Below are 22,826 nucleotides of genomic sequence, written 5' to 3'. Positions count from 1 at the left end.
TCCAAAGTCTGTGTAGTTTAATGATCTGCAATCTCTTCCAATGGGAATGAAGCCTGAAGAAGAACCGGGGCCTCCCTGTTTAACTCAGACACAGCTGCCGTGGTAGGCTCAGTAGTTACCCCCCCAACCCCAGCTCCCGCCCCATGGCCTATATTTGCCAGAATAATGCTATTTTGGGTGCTCACCATGGTAAATAATGCAGGGAAATGGCACGAAGGCTCTAGGAGAAACTTTAGAAGGGAGCAGTGTTCAATGTCTCTCAAATAGCTCTTCAAAGGGAGATGCAATGAATTTATTTAAAAAATTTTCCAACACCACCCCTGCATTGATGGAAATATCCGCTTCTTTAAATGACATCCAGTTTCTAAAGCAGTGATTAAAAGTGTCTCTGAGACTTAAGGGGAAAACAAAGGAGACAGATAAAAGGAATGTTAGCTATTAATACCAAAAAAAATGGCCCAAACCTGTCCTCGTTCCTTCTAAAATACCATTTTATTGTGCCCTTAAAACAGATATAATCTGATAGGATCTTCAAAGACCTCAGATCTGCCCTGGCAGATGTGACTCAGCTGGTTGGGTGTCGTCCCACAAAACGAAAGGTCTTTAGTTTGATTCCTGGTCAGGGCACATGCCTGGGTTGTGAGTTTGGTCCCCAGTCGGGGCGCATACAGAAGACAACTGCTTGATGTTTCTCTCTCACAATGATGTTTCTCTCTCTCTCTCTCTCTCTCTCTTTCTCCCTCCCTTCCTTCCCCTCTATCTAAAATCAAAAAAAAAAAAAAAAAAAAAAAGACCTTCGATCTGGGTCATTTTCTAAAACCCAGAAAAGGAGTCAGGAGATGAAGCCCTGGATGTTCTGAAATTTTAAACTTTCAACTGTGTCCACAATTCCCAGGAACTCTCATTTAGCAAAATACTGCTAAAGTATTTCTTTCAACCTGTGGCATTCGGATTTCCCTAGAATCAGACCACACTGCTACAGAATGCCCACCTGCACCACTAATTTAAGAAGAAAAACATCACACGACTGCCTCAAATCTCTATGAGGCTTTACAGTTTACAAAGCACATCTGTGTGCATTATCTTTTTTCCTTCTTCCCTGTCCCATGAAGATCCAACCAGGCACCATAAGAGATCTGGAGAGGCAACGTGTTGGGAGCTCCCTGTTTTCATTCCTCAAGATGGCTTAGAAAGGTTTCCACGTCTTTTGTTTTTATGATTTCTACTCCCCCTGGCTGAGTCCTCATGTTCATCCAGAATCAGGGAATCGAGGGGGACAGTGGAGAAAAATCAGAGACAGATCAAACTGTGGCGATCTCACCAGAGTGCAATACTATGATGGTGTTGATCTAAACAATGCCACAAATTAGGCCTTATAATCTATGATGGCAACACTCCACTTGTTAACGTCAATTCCATGCAAGTGTCCTCAGTAACCTCCTACGTTCCACCAGCGGGATGTCCTTGTGCAGCTCTGATGGGTCCAGTCAGCCTTCAAGGAATCCTAGCTACAGGGCCCAGAAGCCCGAGGCTGACACAGAGGCTATATTGTTGGGGGTTGTAGTTCCCCGTAACCCAGGAGATATTCATATATGTTCTCTAAAATTTTAAGGCAGCTATTCAACACTGGCAATACATTAGATTCGCCTGGAGAAATTTTAAAACACACTAAAGCTTGAACATCATTCCCACAAACTCTGATTCGGCTGTGGTTTTTTGGGGGAGGCGGGGGAGGCTGGCCTCAGTATTTTATAAAGCTCCAGGTGATGCAAATGTGAAACCAGCATTGAGAACCATTGCTCAAGATTTAAAATAAATAAATAAATAAAGTTCTTAAAGGTTAGAAAGCACGAGAACACCTGACGGGTTTGGTAAAACACAAATCTGAGGGCCCTCTTTCAGGGTTTCTAAGTCAGTGGTGGGAGATGAGAATTTGTATTTATAATTGATTGCCGGGTATTGCTGATGCTGCTAATCCAGGGACCACACTTCAAGAATCACTGCTCTAAAGTGCCAGAAAGCATTTCGTTTACATAGCACAATCAATTCAGCTAAACCCTTTGAACTTTTAGGAGCACCACTCAGTGACTCAGATAATCCTTCTTACTTGGGTCAAATTAGTTGCCTGGCTCAGTGTGAGGCAACAAAGTAGCACCATGAAAGTGACTTGATGGCTCTCACTCTCTCAGTCCCTCCCTTTCCTTTTTCCTTCTTTGTGTGGGTGGGATCTGGAGAGCTCTTTTTTTTTTTTTTAAGCCCAAGAAGGTCATTTCTAACATCCTGCCTAGGGCCTCAAATGTCTGCCCAACAGTTAGGGTCGCTTCGTGCTGGGTCAGTCCTTGGCAGAGACAGATGGGCTCTGGTTTCAGCACCCTGGAGAGCAGCCTCCGTGCTAAACATAGTGCCAGAGCAAGGACAATGTGACTGCAGTCATCGTTCCCACTGAAGAGAAGGAAGAATGAAAGACACGCAGCATGTCCTGGTCTGCAACACATTCCTCAGTCCCACTGGATGAATATCGCCAGAGCTCTCGATAGCACATTTCCCTCGAAAACAATGGGCTTCTGTTCTGTTTGTTTCTAGTCAGTGGGAGTCGGTTGCATGTGCCAGTAATCAGCTGAAAAGGTTTCAGCCCTCTTGCCTTTCTGCTCACATGCCTCTCCCTCCTTTTCTTCCTCTGCTCTCAACTTAATGACAGCTATCTTGAGCCTGCCAGGCTGTGGAAGACTGTGTCCCTAGCATTCATAATAGTGCCTTGCCCCTGGGAGGTGCTCAATAAATATTTGTTGAATAAAATATTTAGGGGGAGAGGTACCAATGTCTTCAGTTCATCTTGAAATGCATCCAAAAGTGTTTTTCTATTAAATGTTCTCATTTTTTATTGTTATTCTATTACAGTTGTCCCAATTTTTCCCCTTTGCCCTCCTCCATCCATCCCACACTGCCCCCCACCCCCCGCTCCCACAGTCAATTCCCACACTGTTGTCCACGTCTGTGGGCCGTTCATACATGTTCTCTGTCTAGTCCCTTCTTTTTTCCACCATTATCCCCCCATCCCCTCCCCTCATGTCACTTTCAGTCTGTTCCATGTTCCCAAGCCTATGGTTCTGTTTTGTTCATAAGTTATTTTGTTCATTAGATTCCGCTTATAGGTGAGATCCTAATGTTTGAGTGGTTCTTAAATTTGAGCAAGCGTCAGACTCATGTGGTTTGTTAAAACACAGACTGCAGGGCCTACCTCCAGAGTGTCTGATTCACTTGGTCTGTGGTCTGGGGTGGGAGCTGAGATGGTTTGATGGATTGCTAGAAGGATGGACAAATCAATGATTATGTGATAGGACAAGTATAGCATAGTGCTAATGATACAATGGGATAGCAGGTATACAGGTGTTCATTGTCAAAGTCTTTGAATTCTATGTTTAAAATTTTCTGTAATAAAATGTTGAGGGAAAATTATAGCAGGGAAGCTGAGGATGTCGAGTCTCGGACTTTGCAGACATTGACTAATTACCTTGTCGCGCAGGAGCAGCTGTGCACCTGCAGTCTGGCCAGCGTCGGCCTCCAGCAAATGCCTCCCTCAGGGCCAGACTCAGGTGGCTGTGGTCCGAGGGCAGGTGGGTGAGAAAGACTGGAAGCAGCGAGTGGTCGTCCTCTCCTGGGGCCTTGGGCCAGAGAAAAAGAAGACACGCAGCTGTCCTCAGCCACCAAGAGGCAGGATGCAGTCCCCACGTCAGCCCTGAGCCCATACGCCCCCACCTCCAACTGCTGCGGGATGAGGATGGCATCTCCTTCCTCTGTATACCCTGCAGGATCCAGGACAGGGCTCCGTGTCCCTATGGGGCTGCATCACGAACCGTGAGCCACTGCTGGGCAAGGTCGATGCCATTTCAGGAATGGAGCAAAGTCTCAGGCTAGAGAAGCCCTCCTCAGCTGCTGGCAGGCAACATCAATGGTCCCGATGCCAGATATCCATTCCATTCTTTCTCTCCAAGAGACCCGTGGCTTTGGACAACAAGAAAAAGAATTTCTCTCAATATAAGAAAGGCTGGTTCTGATGGCTGGGTGTGCCACATGCTGGTCAAGGACTCTGTGGCTTCCCCTTTTGCAGAGGTCCTGAAGCAGGAGCTCTAGAGGGGCATGCCTGTGCCAAAGTACACCCGCAAGCTTCAGACCATGATCTTTGCAGTTCATCAGAAGATAGCATGAATGGCAGAATGAGAAGGAGGGTGAGCAGGGGTGTGGAGACCGCCTTAGGGCCTGGCAGCCTGGGCGGTAGCTCAGCTACTTGAGAAAGATCTTTGTCTTCCCCCCTCTGCCTCCCCTCCCACCACCTCCCCCTCACCACAGCCCAGAGCCCAGCGGGCAGCTCAGACTGTGAGAAAGAAAAGCAGAGCTGATGCTCCTGTGTCACGCGGGAAAGGCCAAGCGGTTTTCTATCATGCTTTTTCCCTGGTGCCTTTTAAATTAGCTTAATAAAGCCCTCCCACTTGTGGGTGCAAAAAAAGAAAAGGAGATGAAAAGAATAATGTGAGACTAAACACCCCTGAAGGCAGCCTTCAGGCTTGGGTACAGCGTTGTACCCCAGAAATAAAGGGGGGAGCTGATTTGGGACAAACAGCCTACTGTTGTCATTGTCCCATAAAGCATCACTGAGGCAGCTGGTAAAAAAGTCCGCTGCACACCCCTGCTCTGCCAGGGCCCCTGAGAGCCAGGGCCTCCCACAGAGCCCACCCCATGGGCAAGGCAGCGCAGAGCAGGCTGTGGACCGTGACAGCCTCCCCTTTGTTCGCTCTCCCGCACACCGCTCGGCCCACCGCGCGGGCAGGGGCAAGCGCCAGCCAGGGACCCGGCACAGACAGCAGCTCCCGAGCGCTCAACACTCTCCTCACGGAGTTGCCACTCTGACACCCACATGTTCTCCCTGCAGAGCAGGCCCCACATAGATTTTCTTCTCTGAATTCTCTAGGAAGATATATTGATCCAGCCCAGGTAACATCAGTAGATCCAGGTAACTAAATAACGCTTCTGGGGTTTGCCCTAAAATATGTATGACTTGGCCTCAAGACACCAGCTGGTGGCTCCAGCACCAGCAGCCTCCCCTCCCCGGCTCTCAGTCCTCTGTGACTATGAAACATTGTCCTCATCTCAGCTCCAACCTTCCCTTCCCAGCCCAGGCACTTCCGGTCCAGTCCCAGGAAGACAGAAAGAGGCTGTGAGTGGACATTGAAGCCGAGGGTGACAGGAAATGGAAACGCCCTGCGATTCCACCCCAGGTGCCAAAGCAGACCTTGCCATCCCCCTGGCCCGGGTTCTCCGTGCTCGGCTGCTCCATTTCTTCAAAGGAAATGACCCAGAGACCCGTGTCCTCCGGAGGCTGGTGGGTGCGCTCTGCCTGCCCCCTGAGGAGCCCGACTGCTCTGTGCCGACTCCCGGGAATGTCACCACGTTTCACCCGGGGCAGGGCTGGTGCCGGCGCACTCTCTCAGGGCTGGGCGCCTCCCTCCGCCCCTCTGGCCTCGCAGGGACTCCTGCTGCATGCGACGTTTCCCTCCCCAGGGATCCCCAGGTTGTAGGTTCACACCGACCGTTTTGTGCCCATGAATCCTGTGCCCTAAAGCAACATTCTGTGCCACAGACCCGTCCCTGTAAACTGTTAATGACAATGCCCACTTCATGGGGACAGAGCTAACATAGCCGGCGTGTTTAGCCTCGTGCCTGGAAAACAAAATTAGCCGTGACAAGCGCAGCCGTTCCCTGCGGAGCACTTCGGATGCCCTAGGCAGAGCTTTCATGCATCGGCCCAACCTCATGACCAGCCGCGGATGGAGGCACCAGGGCTGCAGCCACTTCGCAGATATGGCATCCGAGACACAGAGAAGCTGAGTCATCGTCAAAACACACAGCTCGGAAGTGACGGAGTCGGCATTTGAACTCAGATCCATTTGATTCTGGGGCTTGCGTGCCGAACTGCTGCCTCCTGTCCCATCCAACACGTGCTCTTGTCCTTTCTCCTTCCTACCTACCTCTCCCCAGCTGCCACCTCACTGGGAAATTCATTGCCAGGATTTGAGGCTTGAAAGCGGAAGTGGCAACCTTTCTCTGTAAAGGGCGAACTCGTAACTGCCTTGATCTCGGGGCCGTACAGTCTCTGTCACCACAGCCAACTCTGACTGTGTGGTGTGAGAGCAGCCACAAGAGACGGGTAAAGGATAGGCATGGTCCTGTTCCAATGAAACTTTATCAACAAATGCAGGCAGCTGGATTTGGCCCAGGGCACAGTTTGCTGTCCCTGCCCTGCGGGAACAGCACAGCTCCAGGGGAAAGGGACGGAGGGTGGAGAGCACTCGGCAAACCCCCCGCGCTCAGTAAGCTCCTGTGGGCTGGTTTCCAGGTCATTCTGCCCACCCCCTGGACCTCAGGCAGCAGGGCCTATAGAGAAGCCCTTCTCCGGTTACAGTTCCGCACGAAAACTGGTCCCGCACTTACCTAATTGTACGTTTTTATGTCTAATTTATGTCAGAAAGGCTGCCTCCTACCTTGCTTCATCTGTGCTTTGAGGTTTTCTCTGCTGAGAACAACCTATGGCGCAAACCCAAATCTTCCCCCTCCGTCTGCCCTGGACGATGTCACTCACCGAGAGACCAGGCCACTCTCCCTACGAAGCCACTGCATCTACAGCAGAGGTGTCTCTTTGTCTGAAGATGGAAAGGGCCTGCTTTTTCTTCCTCCCCGGGCAACTGGGCCACCTGCTGCTGGACGGGAAAGTGGCTGCAGCTCTCTGGCCTCCTTCTAGAGGGGACAGGGTCGCCTTGGGCGGAACAGGTCCCTTCAAAACCGTGCCAGTGTGATGAAAGGGTTGCCACTGCAGCGGGAGCTTGGGGGACAGCCACTTGGGCAGCAATGTGGGGACCCCTCACCTCCTCGCCAGCTGTCGCCACGGAGGCTCAGCCTGCAAGAGACAGAGAGAATGTATTTAGAGCTGATTTGTTTTCATTTGTATTTATTGGTTTGTGGGCATGGGATATTCAAAATATCCTTATGGTCCCCAATGCAGGTTACAACAAGAAATCCAATCTTGGAGTTGAAACGAAGGCAGAATTAAACAGCCAGTTCCACGGACCGTGTCATCCAGGGCTGAGTGCTGAGTGCTTTGGGGAGGGCAGAGGCAGGAGAGAGCATGGGTTCCGATGGCCAAGGGCCTAAATATTTGTTAACAGACTGAGAGCGGTAAACCCAGCACACAGGTGCAGGAGAGGGGCACCTGCCCTGACTCGAATCCTCTTTCTTCAAGGGCAAAAACAGGCTTCCCCTGGAGTGTGCCCCGGATCCAGGAGCCACGGGGAGGCCAGGGGAATGCCTTTGGAAACATGGAACAAGAACAGGGGAACTGAATGTTTAACATGAGCTGGGTTTGTGCCGAGTTATACATCTCAGCTAATTGCAGCGCAGCTCCGTTCCTTTGGAGTCTTCATCCAGCGTGAGTTTCCTTCACTCAGGACTCAAGGTTCGTCCCACTCCCCTCCCGTCCCCTCCCCCTCCTTTCCCATGGCGGGTTTTAGTCTGGGTCAGAGGCCGATGGCTCATCTCAAGATGGTTTGTGGCTGGGAGAAGAAACGGCAATAAAGACAAAAGTTATGAGCCTACAGCCAGCAGGGAAATAGAGTGGGAGGCTGCTAACACACAGTATCCATCTCTGGAAATTTCATAAGATTTGATCCACTCTCATGTCATATACTAATCTCCTTTCCCTTCAGGTTAGAGTCTCCTTCATTTTAGTCAACTACTTTTTTTTGCAAGATCCAGTACATTCATTCTCTTGGGCACTTTCTCCCTCCCTTGGCCTTCCCCCCTCCCTTGGCCTTCCAGCGGGTCCTCAGTTTGAAGAGGGCAGTGTAGCTGAGGTAAGCGCATAGGCTTCGCAGCCACACTAACCTGGGCTTAAATCCTCACTCTGTCAGCCACTAGCTCTTGGTCTGTAAGGAGGTTACCTAAACCTCCTTAAGTCTCAGTTTCCTCATCAGTAAAATGGAGGTAGTCCTCAAAGAGGCACTGTAAGGATTAAACAGCATGTATTGCCTGGAAGGTGAAGCACAATGCGTGACATGCAGTAAGAATTCAGTGAACGGTGCCAGCTGTTATTCTCATTGCTAATCTCACTTCTCCCCACCCAGTTCCCTCTCTTTCCCGTCCCTTTGGCTCCATGCTACACACATATGCCATCTGGCTTCATAACACATGGATCACCCCGCCCAGCCCAGTATCTCAAGTGAGTCAAGATGCGTGACTGGCAGTCCATGTTTCAGACTTTGTCTTCCTTCCCCTCCTTCCTTCTGCTATATCCATCTCTCCATGAGACATTTTGGTTTTTCCATCTTTCCTGGTGAGACAGCGGCCATCAGCATTGCCTTGTAGTCGTAAACCCAGCCTGGGCTCTGCTCAGAACACCTGGCAGAGAGAGTGGGATATCTGCCACTTAGAGGCTCTTTCACCTTGCCCGCCATGTTTAATTCATGTGTGTTGCAGACCATTTAAAAAGGCTCAATGAGCTGTGAAGATCGAGATATGAGCCATACGGATTGTACATTATTGAATTGATGCTAAATATGGAACCTAAGTGACGCCAAGGAGGGGATAGTGAAAGCCTTAATGGTTTAGAATGATGGAAGGTAGGGTGGGTCAAGTCAGTTGCAAATTGAAAAGATGCATGACTTCAAGGAAAGGGCCATTTGTCATCCTGGAGTCATCTTCAATTTCTCCCCTCCTTCACTCTCTTCGTTCCATCCATCACCGGGACCTGCCAGTTCCAGCTCCAAATAAATCTCCAGTGTCCACTTCTCTTTATTCCCACGGCTCCCACCCAAGGTCAAGCCCCTAACTCTTCTTTGACTAGTGCAATAGACACACATGTCTCTTTGTTTCTATATCAGCCCTTTTCTAATCCAATCTCCACCCGGCAACCTTTCTAAAATACAAACCAAATAATGTCAGTCTGCTGCTGAAAATCCCCCAAAGGCTTACAATTGATCTTGTAACGCAACCTAAATTCATCATCATGGTTGGGGAGCCCTTGGCGGCCAGTCTCCCCTCCACACGGGCTCCCCTGCGCTTGCTCTGCTCTGGCCGTTCTGACCTGCTCTCTGTCACTCTTCCGCGCCAAGCTCATTCCCACCTTCGGGCTCTTGTATTTTTGGCTCTGGCTGCCTGTGTTTTGCACAGCCAGCGCACCGTACAGAGCAGCCTTTTCCAACCCCTTTTCAGTGTTGCCTTGGTCCCTTACACTCCGGCTCACCATCCTGCTTCTGTCCTCAACAACCTTGCAGATTTTTGTTCACTTTTTTTCGCTTCATGAGGGCAGAGACCATTTCTATCTCATTCATGCTGTATCCCTTGTACTCTTCCAGGGCAAGCCATGCAGTCACAAACAGTTGCTGAAAGACTACATGAATGAATCTGTCACAGGAAGCCCCATTCCAAGACCTGATCTTTGGCTGGCCAATTACAAACAACAGTAATTTCCCAAATCCCTTCAACTTTTTTGGCTCTTGGCTGAAAATCCACAGCTATCAAGATTATTGAACGCAGAGAGTTGATCCTCAACAAAACAAGAGAAAGCAATAAAACTTCCACATGAGTGCAGATAAACCAGTGGCTGGCTCAGTAAGTATTCACTGAGCGCCTATCACGCGCCGATACAGAGCAGGCTCCGGTAGTACACTGATGCTGCTCACAGCCCCTGAGGGGAGCTTAGACTCTGGGAGAGGCCACCTTCAAACGTATAAATATATAATTATACCTGGGTTAAGTGCTCTGAAGGAAAGGAGAAGTGTCATGTTGAGAATAATAATAGGGGAGGTAGGGTAGTCAGGAAACGCCTCTCTGTAGAGAAGATGAAACGTTTAAGCTGCGAACAGAAGGATAATGAGTGAGTAATGAAGGGAGATGGTCCAAGGGAAGGCAGCTGGCCACCTCCACGGCCGGTATCTTAAAGCCGTGGTGAAAGGCCTTGGCTGCTAGGTTTCCACAGACAAGGGCTGGGGAAGGGGCCCTTCTCCAGGGACTGGTGCGGGGCGGGAGGGCGGGGGGGCGGGGTGCGGGGCAGGGGGACGGCTGTACCCAAGCTCTCTGCAACTTGCTCACTCCACTTCAGCCAGAAGGGAAATAGAATCTTTAAAAGTCAATTCTTTTTACAAAAAAATAACTTGGCAAGCTAACGCTGAGCACTGTGAATTCAGAAGGAGCCCCAGGCACGTTCCTCCTTGGTCTTTGTCGTCTTTGTGTGTCTGCGGCTCCTTGAAGTAGTAGAGCAGATCTGAAACCCCCACACGTGACCCTCTCCAGGTGTAACAAGGCTCTGACCCTCCTACCCCAGAAGGGCAACCATTTACCTCCTCTGCCTCCTCTGTGGGGGTTCATGGACAGGCCCTCAGGCCGCCAGGGAGGCAGCTGTGGCATCATTTTCTGGGCACACTTGTTCAGGGAAAAAGGCCCGAGTGATGTAGTAGTCCAGAACTCCTGTCAGTTCATCATGCAAGCCCGGGTGTGCAGCCCACGTGGGGAAGGGAGAAGAGGAAGAAGACCTGCTGGAGTCCCAGGACGCTAGTTCCCCTTCTGGACGTGATTGTCAGTAACAACCACTCCATGCCAGGAGAGTCCTCCGTTAGTCATGCACACAGTGGGGACGTCTACGGCCTCTCCTCTTGGACTGGGGGGAATCTGAAAGGATCAATGGACCACACACTGGATGGGTACTCTGCACAGGGTTCCAGTTCTGCTTATTGGCTACTAGAGTTTGTCCCTACCTCGCTGGTTGACATGAGCAAGTCTCTGTATCTTTCTAAATTCCAGAATCGCCCCCCCCCCCCCCCTCTCTCTCTCTCTCTCTCTCTCTCTCTCTCTCGGCAAAATGAAGTCATCAAACTAAATCAGGGAGTTCCTAATATTTTTAGGGACCCTTAGCATAACGCTGTCTTTGGAGGAAATCCTAACTGGAGGCCTAATATAGAAAGCAGGTAGAGTATTTTGTGCCTTGAGCAGAATCCTCAGAAGTGCTACTGAGAATGCCTGATGCTCCTTGAAATGCAACCTGAAAACCACTGAATTAGAAGTCTTCACTCCAGCTGGTGTGGCTCAGTGGATTTAGTGCTGGCCTGTGAACCAAAAGGTCCCTGGATGGATTGGATTCCTAGTCAGGGCACATGCCTGGGTTGCAGGTCAGGTCCCCATTTGGGGGCGTGCAAGAGGCAACTAATCAATGTTTCTCTCCTTCTCCTTCTCTTCCCCTCTCTCTGAAAATAAATTTTTTTAAATCTTAAAAAACAAAAAAAAATGTCTGCATGGTCTTTGATTCTAAAGAATCCAGATGCTGGTTTTCCCCTACACGATGGACTGAATTCGATGGACCCCTAAAATTCATGTGTTGAAGCCGCAATCTCCAATGTGACTGCATTTGGAGACAGGGCTTCTAGGAGGTATTTAAAGTTGGATGAGGTCATAAGAGTGGGGTCCTAATCTGACAGGACTGGTATCCTCATAAGAAGAGGAAGAGAGCGAGATTGCTGTCCCTCCGTGGGCATGCACCAAGGAAAGGTCACATCACAACAGTGAGAAGGCGCCGTCTGCAAGCCAGGATGATCACTGGGAACGAAATCAGCCAGCACCTTGACCTTGAACTTCCCAGGCCCCAGAACTGTGAGGGATGGATTTCAGTTGTTCAAACCCCCGGTGTGCGACATTTTGTCATGGACTAATACAGCCCGGTGTGGCGTCAATGGCCCCCCTCAGCCCAGGGATGACAGTGGCCGACATAACTTGGACTCCTCCAGTGTTCACAAGTCAGTGTCCCAGTTTGAAGGCAAACGGACATTCTGCCTCCTCCTGCAATGGCTTCGCCATCCACTCCAACCACACAGGTCTCTTCTCCCTGAGCTCTACCGGCGCCCATGTTTGTTCATCTCTCAGCTGAATAAGGAAAATCAACCTAACTTAAAGGTGTACAAGCAGCTAGGTCTTTCCAGTGCTCCCTCCTAACTCTTCTTTTATTCCTCTGTCCAATAATCTCTGCTGACTCCCCAGGAGGGGGCAAATTGGGAACAAAATGTCACAGGCCCCATCCTTGCTTTCCATGGCTCCCCTACAGGTAGCCTAGGCTGGGGGCTGCCCATGGGTCCCGCTGCCCTCCTGAGCTTTTCTACTTCTGCACAATCTGGAAGGCCTCCTCTTCCTCCCCTGGCTGCCGGAATCCCACCCACCCTGCAAGATCCAGCTCAGAGGCCCCCTTCTCCATGGAAGCGTCTCTGAAACCTCTGGTTGGAAATATCACCTACCTCTTCCATACCCCCTTCACGGCTGACCCTGCTGATCAAGGCACACAGTACCCATCCCCACTACAATGATGGGACAGCTTTTTCAATCTCTCTCTAGTTGTAAATGTCCTGAGGGCATAAGGTCAGGGACCATATCTTACTTGTCCTTTAGTCTTCTGTACTGCCTGGTATGGTGCCTTGTGAGGAGAAGGTGCTCAATAAATAATGGTTAAGTGAGTGGCTGGATGAATGAATTTGAGGATAACGGTATCTGATTATGTCAGGAATAATTTAAGTACAGATAGAGATTTTAATATGCCTGTGCATAAAAGAGGAAGTGTGAACCTGGAATACGAGATGAGCTTGAGGACAGATGTCAGAGATGAAGGTATAGTAACTCACAACTCATCCAACAGCTCCACCTTGGCTAAGCACTAACAATCTGCTGGAAGCTTTTATGTGTTGCCTTCTTAGATCTTGCAGGTATCAAATAGACACTTGAATGTTATATAAAATAAGAATTATAATTAGCAGCTTGTTATAAAAAGGAAAAGAATATATAAAAAGGAGAATGAGAGGAGGGCATAACTTAGATTGAGAGGTGAGGGGAAGACTCTCCAAGGAGGTAGCATTTTGGATAAAGATGAACTCAGTTAATGTCGCAGGTGGGCACAGGTAACCAGGTTCTTGGTGATCGCGGACAAAAAATTGAACCGAACACAGAGTTTATAGCAGAAAGCAAGGAAAAGCAGATTTATTAAGCCACACAGAACATGGGAACAGGCCAACTCTGAGAGGAGTGGAGCAGAGAAGAAAGGAGAAGAGCCTAACAGCAGCAGCAGCAGCAGCAGGGGCAGCTGGAGCAGGGCAAGAAAAAAGGGCGGAACTCAGGGGCTAGAGGACTTTTATTCCTTAGGGTGGGCCTTCCTTTCCTTGATTGGCTACTGGGAAGAGGGTCCCACAATGCTAATTCATTATAATGAAGCAGGGGTCAGGTAGCATCTTCTGCACGGGGGCAGTCCTGATTCACTAGGATTCAATGCTTCTCCAGATGCAGAAACTACCAGACTTAGGACAGGGTCTCCACCCTTTATCCATGTTCTTTATCTCCTGGGGCACCTCTGGAGTCTCCTCCTTCCTGACTATCTCCTGCCTCATTAAGATTTGAAGGGTGATTAGGAGTCAGCCAGGCTTAGAGAAGGCAAAAGTCTTGAGGAAGGAAGCCGGTGCCAACAATGAACCTCAAGGCCAGTAGGGTCCCCAGGAGGTGGCTGGGGATTGACCAGAGAGGAAGCAGGACAGGTAGACGATGGCCTGATCACACAGGACCCTTTAGTAAGGGGTCTGGGTTTATTCCAAGCATGGTGGGAAGTCACCGAAGGGTTTCAGCAGTGGAGGACATGATCCTCCCCCAGTCTGGGCAGTTGCGTGGAGAAAAGACTGGAGAAGAACAAGTCTGGCTGCAGAGTCTACAGAGTCTTCTAGCTGGAAAGCAATTGCAAGCAAGAGTCTAAAGTAGTTTAGACTAAAGGAGTAGCAGTGGACATGGAAAGAAGTGGCAAGACTGGAGAAGTATTTTGGAGGTATAATATTTTAGAGGCATTTATTGATATCTAACTTATCACATTTTCTTAATTATTGTCAAAGTATCACAAGAATGTCTCGTAAGTCCAAGTGAGTAAGGACTGGTCTTCTAATATTGCTGAATCCCCAACGCCTATTACAGTGTTTGGCATCTAGTAAATTCTGAGTAAATATTCGGTGAATAAACTTATGAAAGAATAATACATAAATGAGAGGTCAAAGTGAAAAAGAAGGTAGTATAGAGGATTAATTCCACGGTTTGGGCTTCATCCCTAAGGAGGATTGAAGGGACATTTATTGAGATGAGAAAAAAGAAGAGGAACTCATTTGGGGGATAAGATCAGAAATTCATTTTTTGACATGTGGCATTTTATAGATGTCCATCAGATTTCCAAATGGCTATTCCTGTCTAGAGTTACAAATTCAGGTAATAGCTATACAGATAAAACACCTCAAGCCATGAGATCATCTAGGAGAGACTTTCTTGACCTGAAATCTGCAACGGCCAAGGGGAGTCATGCATAATATTCATGAACTTGGATGGGAAAATACTACGGTTTCATCTTTACTAAATTTTAACTGCTTTTAGCATTTTCTTTAATTATGAATATAGACAACAGACTACAGTTGTATATGCAGTACCTTTGACCTTTGTTAGTAATAAAAAATTGCAGACATTATCTGACAAAATCATTTGTACTCATCACGACTTCGACTGTATAGAAGACATCAGACTCACAATTAGATCCTATAATTTAACACACTGACTCAAAGTACACATATTACTATAGTACAAATTTGTTTTTATGTTCTGATAAATGTTTTTCAAAATAATGGATTTGTGTGTGTGTGTGTGTGTGTGAGTGCGCGCACGCGTGTGTAGTTACATTTTGCCTCTTGTAGTTTAGAGCAGTATTGTGAGAGACCGTGCATAGGGTGGGCCGGAAGCTCCAAGTCAGTGAGCAAGTTCAGAGCCCTGGGAGGAGCTAGAGGCCATGCCTGGGGGGCAGGAAACTGCTGGGAACCAGAGGCTGTCTGGGAATGGGGTTTGGAGGGGAAACCAGCCATGGGGTGAGGGAAGTTGACTAGAGAAACTAGGTCAGACCAAGGATGAACAGGTCAAGGTCAAGGGAAGCAGGAAGCTATGGAAACCTGACTGGAGAACAAAGGAGAAGAACAAAGCCCCAGGGCTGACCAGGGGACTTCAAACCCAGGTAAGACTAGAGAGAAGTTTGGAACAAAAGGCTGGGAAACCCTACTGCTGCTCTTGAAGAGCTTATGTTGAGCTGGAGGCCTTGGGGCAGGACCCCCAGGCTGGATGTAAGGATGTTGGGGGCAGGGCATCCAGGAGGGGAGGGCTGAGGGGATGAGGGCTGGGAGGCCAGGGACCCCAGCCTCGCCCTTGACCAGCTCTGTGATTTTTACCCAATCTACTTCCTTCCCTGGGTGGGTCTGTCTCCTCATCCTGTAGCTGAGGGGGCTGAACTAGCAGATCTCTAAGGGTCCCTCCAACCCACACAGCACAGGGTTAGTCACTCCTCTGTCTGGCTCTGCTGTGATACCCCCTGGCTGGTCACACCGGACACATTCCTTCCCGCTCTGAGCCTCCAGGTTCTGCAGTTCTGAGACGGGTCAGATGTCCTGCTGGACCCCTGCCAGCACTCACGATCTGTTTTCAGGGGCTGTCTGTTAAGCATCAGCAGCAGTCAGTTCTGGGAGCCCAGTCAAAAGGGCCGTGCTTTCTCTGACTGACAAGTCAGCACAGCCTTCCCTGGGCTGCAGGTGAACGAGAAGGGGGGAGCGGGGAGCCTTTCCCCTTTGTTCTCTCCTTGTGTGCTGTTTAGGCTCCTCTCTCACCCCATGGTTCTTACTTGTCATAAATCTGCGGTTTCCCAGCCCCTCGTCCAACTCATAGACTGTGTGCTCCTTAGACTGATGGGGGGCTCCAATGTTGGAAAAATTTTAGTTTCAGGTAAAAGCTAATATGCTTAGTAACTAATGCATGTAAAAAGCTATTGTTCCCGGAACTGAAGGTATGAGCCACCCTGACACCAGGAGACCATAAGCAGTTGCACCTTTGCGCCCCAGGGGGACTGCAAGCCATCAAGAGGGTATCTGAGCTCTAGGGTGAGACGCCCACCACCCAGGGCACAGCTAAGGACCACTGCCCGGGACGAGAATGCTGCAGTTTTTTTTCAATCCAATTAACTTTTTCCCCGAATTCCAAACCCTTTATCTACACATTGTTCTTCCTATAAAAAGAGCCATTTTAAAATGGAATATAAGACAGTCTGTTAGGGTACAAACCTGCCATCTTCTCAGATCGCCAGCCATCTGAGTAAAGTGCCCATAAAGATTCAATCCCTGTCTCTGCTCATTGGGTCTGGCAGGTGACAGGCAGCATGAACACTGGCTTTTCCAGTTTCAAGACTAGGGATTTTGTCTTACAGATTCACTTTTTATGTCTGTTTCCTGGTTCAATAAATGTCTGCTAAATGAATGAATAACAGTTCTGTGAATGAATGACATGAAAATTATATACCAAATTGCTTTGAGGATAATTATTTGATTGGGGCAAGAGTTCACTGACGTGCCAATAGAGGGTTACGTATATCCATAGTTCATACTAGGCACGGGCTATGGTGAATAGGTGAGTATCACACTGCTAAGGGACAGTTTTCCTCTGGTTTCCCTGCCTATATGTCTCCACACTTTAAAGGAAGCATACCACTCTGACGGCTCTGGGGAGCAGGCGGGGGGGGGGGGACCTCCACGCCCACCCCTACGCTTTCCCCATCCCCTCCTCTAAGACCCCAGCAGAGAACCAGCCCAATGCTGACCTCATTGCCCAGATGCCAGGCCACTGCCTGGCCCTCCCCTCGGCCTCTGTCTTGGGAGCAGGAGCTGAGCCTCTGCGGACTCCGGCTTGAAGATCCACCGCAGAGAGACCCTCCTTGAGCTTGAGTCCAAGCCATACGCTCTCATCAGTCTGACCAAAAACCCCTCTCCCAAGCACTAACGGAGCGGCTCCTGGCTTTCCATTTGCTGTGTGTGGCCACAGCCAGCCACCTCGAGAACATCAAGGGAGAAGATGTCGCTAAGGCAAGACAAGACTTGGGTATTTCTAGGTCTCCTTGGTCTTTACCAGGGAGATCCCCACACCCCTGGAGGCCTAAGGAAAAACACCCCAGTGAGAGCATGCCAGGCACTAGGCAGCAGGGCAGAGCGGCACACTGAGGAAATGAGAATGCCTTAGAAATTGTTTAGTTGCAAGGAACTGAAAGTCCCTTCAACTGATTTAGGAGGAGAGGCTTTTATTGTAAAGATGTAGGGACATTCAGAGACCCAGGCTGTACCATGGGGAAGGCAGAAAACAGCCGGCAGAGAGAGAAAAGGTTAAGGGGGAAGAGATAGTGACTGACTGGAAGGTTCTTTGAGAAAGTTCAGCAATAAAACAGAACAACAGGTGAGTAACCCCAGGGAACATTGGAGAAGAAAAGGTTCTTGGGATGTAAATTAAGGACTGAGAATCAGGAGAGGCGCAAACAAGGAAAGGGGAGATGCACGATAATTGCTGCCCAGTAGATGCTCAATAAGGACACGCTAATTAACTGAAACCACCTGGGCGGAAGAGCATTAAAGTTAAATCTGGCTCAGGGGACAAGGAGCATATTTTCTGCATTTCTATCCTCATGTTAGGTGACTCCTCAAGCATTACCCTGTGAGATTCGGGAAGTTTCCTCCCAGGAAATCAGCAGCCTCTCGGAGCTGCAGCCGGGGACCAGGGAGACCCCGCCGCAGTTCTCAAAGCCAAGGGCACTTCCTGCGCCAGCGGCCTCAGGTGCCCAAGTGCTGGGAGACCAGAGGCGTGTGGAGGAGGCAGGAAGAGCCAAGGTCCCATTCCCAGACAGATGCCAAACACCCACTCCAACAGAAGTCGGTTTTCCTCTCAGAGGGGAGCCCGGCCCTGTGGCCAGGAGGAGGGGCAGTGGTTCGAGCTAAGTTTTCCAGCCACCATAGAGGAATTAAAGAGGTAGACGGCCCACGTGAGGTGTCTCAGGGAGGTTTTACTATGTTTATTGAAACAATGTAAAGAAAATGGAATGCACTTTTAGGACCCAGAGAAATGCTGTAGAACAAAGTTGTTTTAAAACAATATACTAGGGGCCTTACAGGAAACGGAGAGTTGACGTGGTGTCTCTCCCTCTTTCTCTATCCTATTTCCACCCCAAACTTAGTCTTTTAAATCTTCTCTATTATCTCCCCCTAAGACCAATTTCTGTGTCCATTCACCACTTTTACAAAATTTATCATGAATGCCCTGAAATGAGAGTAAATAAAATCATAAAAAAGAAGGCACTAAAGAAACAAATAATGAGAGGGAGGGATGAGAACAAATGGATCAAACTTAATTAGTTTGAGGGCAAACTTAATTCTAACAATATCAATAACCACATAAAGGTAAATAATGTAAAAACAGCAATTGAAAGACAGCTGTCAGATTGGATAAAAAATATATAAACTGTTAAGAGAGAACAAAAGAAAACCCCCACTAACCTAGAATTCTATGTCCTGCAAACAAAAACATTAAATGACTATTACATGTTAAAAGAATACACACAAGTATTGTGAAATATGACTTAAAACGGACAAACTTCTTTGAAGGCACAAATTGTCAAAACTCAAGAAGTGGCTTGACTAACCCTATATATATTAAAGCAATTTTTTTTGGTAAAAACATTCTCATAAAGAAAACCCAAGCCTAAACAGGTTTGCTGGTGAATTCTGCCCCCTCCCCAAGTTAAGAAAGTTATAATGCTTATTTCACATCAACTCTTCCACAAAATAAAAGGTGAGGGTGTGCTCCCAACTCCTCCTCACTCCAGCATTACCCCAACCCCAAACCAGACAGTTCAAGGAAACGAAACTGGGAACTAATTTCCAATAAGAGCATAGACATAACAATTCTTAACAAAATTTTTAAAAATTGAGCCCAGCAATATATAAAAAAGCTAACACATTATGACCGAGTAGAGTTTATCCCCAGAATGCAAAACCAGTTTAACACGCAAAGTCAATCAGTGTGATCACCATATTAACATTCTAAAAAAGAAAAATCATCATTATCTCAGTAGTTATACAAAAACTATTTGCTAAAATTGGAAATACCCATCCATGAGAAAAACTCTCAGCAAACTTAGAATAGAAGAGAACTTTCTCCTCCTGATAAAGGGCATCCAAGGGAAACCTACAGCTAACATAATCGTAACTGGTAAAGAAAAGCAATTGTTTTTCTCATTAGATCACGAACAAGGTAAGGATGTCTGCTCTCCCCGCTCCTACTCAACATTGGAGATGCTATCCAGGTGCAATTAGGAAAAACAAATGAAATAAAAGGCAACCAGACTAGAAAGTAAGTAAATTTTATCCTAATATTTACTTTTTCTAATTTCATAAGCTCAACATCCTAGGACGTTGGAACTCAGAAAAGTCACACTTATTTGCTGAGCACTAAATAATGCATGCTGCCCCTCTGTCTTCCATCCCTCCTTTCAATGACAGAAGGAGGGCTGCCTGAACTTGGACAGTCAGGGGCTTCTGATGTCCGTGCAGGGGTTCCGGTCAACTTTCTCCTCCCCTCCCCTCCTCTCCCCTCCTCTCCCCTCCTCTCCTCTCCTCTTTCTTCCTCTTCCTCTTTCTTCCTCCTCCCCCTCCTCCCCTTCTTCTCCTTCTCCTTCTCTTCTGCTCCTCCATCTCCTCCTCCTTTTTCTCCCTCTTCCTCTTCTTCTTCTCTCCCCCTTTTTAACACCATCCCACTTCCAAGAGTCCAGATAGGTAAAACAGTCTCAGAATACGCTTGTGTCTGAGAGTTTCCTCATCCCAAAAATGCAGGGGAGAGAACAGTTCTAGGCCTTAGATAAATACCAGAGCAGCTACTTCTTGCCGGATGATGTTCTCAATGTCCTGACGGTGACAGGTGATATTGGAGTGTGGACTGAGGGAGGAAGAGGCGTAGCGGATCAACCTGCCTTGATTCTTGGCGCTGAGATGCCCCCAGCCCAGGCAGAGGAGCTGTCCGTGGTGGCACAGACAGGTGCCTGAGAAACCCACGGGGGTTTAGTGCCAAAGCCTTGGAGGGGAAACGGGGCGTTGCCCGACCTTGCCTCCTGCGTGCTCTGCTCCTAGGATACTGCCGAGGTATCAGTGGTGGCATAAACAGTCAGGACCCAGAAACCAATCTCCCCTTTACCAACTCTTGGGCTCCCTTCGCAGAGGTAGGAAGGACCACTGCTACCCAAAATTTGCCCCCAAAAGTCAAGATTGATGAAGCAGTACACACACAGGCCAAGAGGGTATGGGAAGTTTCCCTGCTCACATAATGAGACTTTCTGGGACGAGGACACAGGTTCCCAAGGGGCCAAAAGTGGCTAGAAAGAGAGCACAGAAGGACGGTCGGGTTTGGGATTGACGGTGACTGTACCGTGGGCCTGAGGTGATGGCCTGAGCTGAAGCGGTTTGAACCTCCCCTGACGTCAAAGCAGCAAGCACCTTGGCTCTCTCCGCAGCTTGCCCAGGCGTTGGGCCAGAAGAGAAAGGGAAGCAGGTTCGAGAAAGCAGTCAGCACTCAGATGTCAGGGGTGGAAGCAGCCCGTTTGCTACGGCAACACTCAGCAGCTCCTGCAAAGACCCCCACCCCCCTGCCCCCGCTCTCTGCCCTCAGTGGGTCCCAGGAGCACCCTGCCCAGCACCCGCCGCCTTGGGGAGCCCTGCCTGTGGGGGCGGGAGCACTGCTCCCCCACAAGGAACAGTCCTTGGTGTGGAGGTGACAGGCCCCAATGGGCTTGCAGAGGACATTTAAACTGCTAAACAGAATAGCCTGTCTAAGGCCATGTTCATTCCTAAGCATGTGCAATAAAAATCAGAGCAATGGCTGTGCATGACCCCCAGTGGCATGTCCTTGGAAACTCCCCTTTTTTGCCCAAAATTAATCTGGGGTCATGTATAATTCTCCCTTTTCAAACAGCAGTTGAGAATCTGAATAGTGGGGAACTGAGCAGAGGAACATAGAGAAGCCTAAAGCAGGAGCAGGAAAAACATGCGCATGCCCCCTGGGGGAGACCGTGACAGCAGCCGTCCACTCTACTGTCATTGCTGGGGACATCAGCCCCGTGGCAGAGAGGGGGGCACCTTGGCTTTGAAGCCAGCTGGCTCAAATTTTAACTGTCTCAGTCGCTTAACATGCGACCTTGGAAAATGTATAACCTCACTTTTTCCCATCTGTATATTAGGGATAATGATACCTACCGCAATGAGACTGTTATGAGGAAAAATGAGGCAATGTGTGTAAGTTTCCAGTGTAACGTTTCCCACATATATAGTAGGTGCTTAGCAGACATTCATGCATCTCCACCACTATACTCACCACTGACAACCACCAACACCGAAGAACTGTAAGTTCTGGCAAATGTCCGCACTTCTTAGCTCTCCATTCTTCTGTGCACGGTGCATTAATTGCTCTCTAAAGTTACCAATTAAAAAACTCATCCCTGCATTTTCAAACCTCCAGGAACTGACCCACCTCCTCCTCCACGCACTCCCTCTTCTGGACACTCTTAACGAAAAGTCCTTCCTAAAATGGAACTGGAATCCAGCTGTTAGTATGCGAATAGCGGTGGGAGTATAAATTGATACAAGCACTCTGAAAACAGCTTCTAGTTAAGTCAATGAGATGCATCCTTCCTGTGACCCAGCAGTATCCACATTGAGGGACATGTTACAGAGAAACTTGCCCGTATGCACAGGAGAAAGTATGAGAATGTTCACAGCAGGTCGAAGCAGTAGTCTCTGGTAATGGGATTTGCAGGAAGTCATAATTATTTCTATCTGGAATATTTGTTTCCTAAACTTTCTACAACAAGCATATGTGGCTTTAATAATCAGAAGAGAAAGAGTTAAATCGGCTCCCGTGGAAGCTGCCTCTTCCCTCCTCCTGGCAGAATTAATAACCTTAGGATAACAATTAGGAACCAAATGTGCAAGAGGGAAGAGGCATCTGGTGTGTATGTGTGTGTGTGTAAAAGACAAAATTTAGCAAATTGCAAATCTGTAAGAAACCAGGACTCAGTTGGTCTTCATGGTTTGGTTTGGAGTTGAGTTGGGTTCATTGTCAGTTTAATTTCTCCTAACTAGGCTATCATTTTGCAACAAAACAACAACAAAAATAACTTCTTATTTAATTTGGCAAAGCTGGCAAAGCTTGCACTTGCGCACGTGCACTCGAGCTCGCTCGCGCGCGCATGCGTTCTCTCTCTCTCTCTCTCTCTCTTTCTCTCTCTCTCTCAGCTCTATATCCCTCCTGCAGCCTCCTGCCATCCCCACACCCCGCGCTCCAGTCCAGAGCCACGCAGCTGGCCCCATAGAATACGCACAGAGGGATGATTTTACGGCTCTCAGAAATGCCTCCTCGGAGGTCGTGTCCACAGGCCACAGCAATGACATCATGCAGAAGCCTGGGCACCAAGGGGATCAAGCCTATGAAAGGGAGGCCACACACAGGATATGCAAGTCCCCAGAAGACTGGTGAAGTCCCTTCTTACTCGAGACACTAGGACAGGTGGCGTGCAAACCCAGTCCGAAGAAGGACAGTGGGTGGTGTGACTTGAGTACCGAGCAGCTCATTTCCAAGAAGTCCATGACTGGGGCGGCAGGGAGAGCTCGGGGAAGCGGCCGAAGGCGGGATCTGCGAAATCCCCCCCGAGAGGCAGGTGGACTCTGTTCTCAGGCAACCCGTGTCCCGCCTGACCTCGGCCTTTGGGGAGCTGTCCCCACTCTGTCCACAGGCCATGCATTCAGGACTTGACTTCCTAAGTCACCCACCCAACATCCCACACCTCACCCCATTTTTATTGTCCCCACTTCCTTGTTGACACCCCAGTGCAT

This window comes from Pteronotus mesoamericanus, unplaced genomic scaffold (assembly GCF_021234165.1).
Source record: "Pteronotus mesoamericanus isolate MK-2021 breed Mesoamerican mustached bat unplaced genomic scaffold, CSHL_Meso_final scaffold_99, whole genome shotgun sequence".
Classification (NCBI taxonomy): domain Eukaryota; kingdom Metazoa; phylum Chordata; class Mammalia; order Chiroptera; family Mormoopidae; genus Pteronotus; species Pteronotus mesoamericanus.
The sequence above is the reverse complement of the archived record's forward strand: the minus strand, read 5'-3'. Positions refer to the sequence as shown.